A 4,850-nucleotide genomic window follows, 5' to 3' on the forward strand; every position below is an offset into this window, starting at 1 on the left:
AGAGAGGGCCCGAACCTGGGTAAACATCGTGTCCCTTGTCTCATGTTACCATCGACCTTAGATGCACAGTTCGGGACCTCCTACCCGAGATCCACCGGTTTTGACACCGACATTGGTTCTTTCATTGAGAGTTCCATTGTGTCGTCGACAACAAGATCGATGTCTCTCCTTGTCCTCAAGGATAATATCACCACCGGAGGAACGCTGGCTCCAAGCCAAACCCTCCGGCTGGGCAGCTTTACCGTGACCGCTCGTTCGGTCATTAAGCCGACGATGACCTCTCGGGTCATCGGAAACCCCCTTCGTATCGACTTCGAACACTCCAAGTAGATGGATATGGTGGAGCTTTCGTCCTTAAACGAGCTCCTAGATCGCATCGCCGCCCTGGGGGTCACTACAGACTACGATCGGATTGGGCTTAAACCCGATCAGAGATAAATCAAATCTCTGCCGATCACCCACCAGATAGCGGTAGTTGAGGAGCGAGTTGACAATTCTTCCTCCATATTAAGGACGGACTATGTCCGGATATACGGTCTCGAAGAGCCAGACACCTACCCGCGAGGTGAAGCATCCTACCCTCCAAACATAGAATCAGACGACGGGCCTAAGAAATTATTGGACATCTCGGAGCCCAATCTGCTATGTTTGAAAGACCTTCAAACTCCGGGTCCAAAACTGGGGCAGGGTTCAGATTTAAATCCACCCACCCACCCGAATACAAGCTCTCTCGGGAAATGGTCCACCACTTCTGGGCCATATTCCTTCTTGTCAAAAACAAGATTAAAGATTGTCGCGACGAGGAAGCTGAAAGGATCGAGAAGAGGTGTCTAGAGGGGGGGTGATTAGACACTAAGTGCTAAAAGTTGCAGTTTTTAATTTCTTTAGGTTGAAGTGGAGTTTTGGCACAAGTTTAACAAACACAATACATATCAAGCAAGCATGCAAAGAGTATATGAGCAGCGGAAAGTAAAGCATGCAACTTGCAAGAATGTAAAGGGATGGGATTGGAGGATTCAAACGCAATAGGAGACACGAATGTTTTTGTCGTGGTTCCGATAGGTGGTGCTATTGTACATCCACGTTGATGGAGACTTCAACCCACGAAGGGTAACGGCTGCGTGAGTCCACGGAGGGCTCCACCCACGAAGGGTCTACGAAGAAGCAACCTTGTCTATCCCACCATGGCCGTCGCCCACGAAGGACTTGCCTCACTAGCGGTAGATCTTCACGAAGTAGGCTATCTCCTTGCCATTGCAAACTCCTTGGTTCAACTCCACAATCTTGTCGGAGGCTCCCAAGTGACACCTAGCCAATCTAGGAGACACCACTCTCCAAGAATTAACAAATGGTGTGTTGATGATGAACTCCTTGCTCTTGTGCTTCAAATGATAGTCTCCCCAACACTCAACTCTCTCTCACAGGATATGGATTTGGTGGAAAGAAGATTTGAGTGGAAAGAAACTTGGGGAAGGCTAGATATCAAGATTCATATGGTAAGAATGGAATATCTTGGCCTCAACACAAGTGTAGGTATTTCTCTCTCAGAAAAACTAGCTTGGAAGTGTAGGTTTGTTCCGATAGCTCTCTTTTCAAATGAAGAGGAGGTGGAGGGGTATATATAGCCTCCACACATAATCTAACCGTTACACACAACTTCCCAATCTCGGTGGGACCGAATTGTTAAACTCAGTCGGACCGATTCAGCAAAGCTAGTGACCGTTAGGGTTTTCGGTGGGACCGACTGGATCAACTCGGTGGGACCGATGTGCTAGGGTTAGGGTAAATCCAAAATTCGGTGTGACCGATTACTCAAACTCGGTGGAACCGATTTGGGTAATGAGCGAAACAGAGAGTTGGCCAAGCAAACTCGGTTGGGCCGATTGTATATCTCGGTGGGACCGAAAATATTGAAATGGGTAACAGAGAGTTTGCAAGCCCATCTCGGTGAGACCGAGATCCCATCGGTGAGACCGAACTGATTAGGGTTTCCGGCAGTGCCTATGTCAACTAAACTCGGTGGCTCCGGATAGAAAGAATTGGTGGGACCGAGTTGGATATTTGGTGTGGGACATATTTGGAAGTGAGAAAGTGGTTTAGGGCTTCGGAGCATATCACTAAGCACTTTGAGCAAGCAAGCCATTAGGCAACACCTCATCCCTTCTTAATAGTATTGGATTTTCTTATAGACTCAATGTGATCTTGGATCACTAAAATAGAAAATTTAGAGTCTTGAGATTGGAGCTTGAGCCAATCCTTTGTCCTTAGCATTTTGAAGGGGTTCCACATCCTCTAGTCCATGCCACTTCATTGTTGAACTTATCTGAAACATACTAGGTAAAATTGTTAGTCCAACAAGAGATATGTTGACATTAATTACCAAAACCACCTAGGAAGCACTTGTGCTTTCAATCTCCCCCTTTTTGCTAATTGATGACAACATACATCAAAGCTTTAAATAAACATATAGAGAATAGTAAGTAAAGCTTTGGAAAGACATGTAACATGCAAAGGCTCCCCCTACATGTATGCAGTCACATGAATATGGAATATAGGAGCATGTGAATGCATAAACATGACAGAGTAAGCATTGTGTTACATGTATCTTGGCTATATGCATCAGAGCAAATGATGTGAATATGAGAAATGTACCTTCATGCTCATGAGTCCTTCTTACAAACAGTATGTACATCAGCAAGAATTTCTCACACACATGACTTTGATGCACATACTTACCTTATGGTCTTGAGTCGGCTTAGGATGGGATGAACCTGCATAAACAAGGTTAGATAACACATATAAACCTACTGGCCAAAGCGAACAAAAGAAACCACAAGAGTACCAAGACTGGGATGATATGTAGAGTGAGTACTAAGTACCACATTGGATATAGACATGTCCCCAAAGGTAAAGATGTGCAATAAATCAAGGACTTCCTTTCCTTAGATGTCTTGCTCCCCCTGAATCTAGCATGGGATGCTGGGAGAAGATAGGGAACAGAAAATCAGAGCAAAGGCATAGCTCAAAGGAAATAAACAAAGCTAATGCAAACGAGCAAATATGAACATGTATTTCCCCTCTTGAAGACATGTGACTTCTCTCCTCTTGAAAACTAAGAATCCGGGGTCCTTGATGATTACTCTTTCTTCCCTTGAGTATTCCCTCCCCCTATAGATATCATTAAGCTTTGATGTGATTTCTCTCTCCCCCATTGACACCAATTTCCAAGAAGGGTTCTTCTGGATTTTTTTCATGATGGGTTTGGTCCTTGAGTCACAGAACAAAGCAGCAAGTTGAATGGGATGTTGGTCAAGGACAAGATTCATTGAGTGGAGCTGGATCAAAAAGAATGCAGAGACAAGTGGCAAGATGTCTTTCCTGTAGTGAAATCGGTGACACCGAGTTGTATGGTTCGGTTGTACCGAGAGGATTCGGTTGGACCGAAAGCATCAGACCGGTGAGACCAAGTTCATCACAGAGAAAACACTTGTCACCTTAGCTCACTAGACAATTAAGATCTCACAAGGATTTGCAAGGAATTTACTAAAAGATTTGCAATGAATTTGATGCAAGGAATGCAAAACAGAAAATAAGAGAGAAACTAAAAAGAAGTCTAGATGAAGTTGGAAACAAATATGCATGAGACAAATGCAAGAGCACAAAAAGAAACACAAGAGAACTTGATCTAGAATTGGTCGGCAACAAAGTCACCTATGTTAGAGTATATTGACTTAGGAGTCAAGTGAGATCACTTGATCATAGGTCATACTCATCATTTAAGCTCAAAATGGGGTTACCATTTTCGTTTAAGCTTTTTGATGTATTCACATCTTGTCGAGTTGCTTTGACTCGTGACTTGGAGTAAAGCTTCTCTAAGATGGAATAACATACCTTGGGTGGTGGTGTTGATTATGATCATGTAGTTGAACTTTTGTGGGTTGCTCAAGGTTGATGTAGCTCATCAAGAGTTGGGAGCACCACTTGGAGTTTGAGTTCATTTACCTACATGGGTTAGTTCTTGCAAGGAAGAGCACTTGTATATCCAAAATGACAATCATGAAACTCAACATAAAATTTGTCAAAGGATATGTTTGAATGGTTGCGTGCTTCCTTGTCTTCATCCACCATTGTGTAGAGACTTGGTGATATAGAAATTGCTCAAGATGTGAGTGAGTTGCAATCTCATAGATTTAGATTCATCCAAGTACCTACACAGGTTAGATAACATGCAAGGTGCAAATATATCCAAGACATGAGATAGTCAACATAAGAGAAATAGCAAGGATTAGTCATAGGCTCATGCCTTGCATGTATCAAATGGAGTTCCTACTCCAAGTTTGAAGCATCAATGATGTTCAATTCACCTCTTAACCTGCAAAACACTTTCTCATCAAGTGGTTTCGTGAATATGTCAGCTAACTGCTTTACGGTGCGAACATGCTTAAGATTAATGTCCCCTTTGGCAACATGATCTCGAATGAAATGATGACGAACTTCAATATGCTTTGTTCAAGAATGTTGCACGGGATTGTGAGCAATATTAATAGCACTTTCATTGTCACAAAGTAATGGAACATGTTTCACATATATCGCATAATCTTTAAGAGTCTGGGTCATCCAAAGTAATTGAGCACAACATGATCCAGCGGCAATGTATTCCGCTTCGGCGGTGGATAAGGATACCGAGTTTTGTTTCTTGGAAGACCAAGACACAAGATATCTACCAAGAAATTGACAAGTACCTGAAGTGGACTTTCTATCAGCCTTGTCACCGGCATAGTCCGAGTCGGAGTAGCCAACAAGGTCAAAGGAGGCCCTCTTTGGATACCAAATGCCAAAATTTGGTGTAT

This window comes from Triticum urartu, chromosome 3A (genome assembly GCF_056163025.1).
Source record: "Triticum urartu cultivar PI428250 chromosome 3A, HENAU_Tu73, whole genome shotgun sequence".
In the NCBI taxonomy this organism is placed as follows: domain Eukaryota; kingdom Viridiplantae; phylum Streptophyta; class Magnoliopsida; order Poales; family Poaceae; genus Triticum; species Triticum urartu.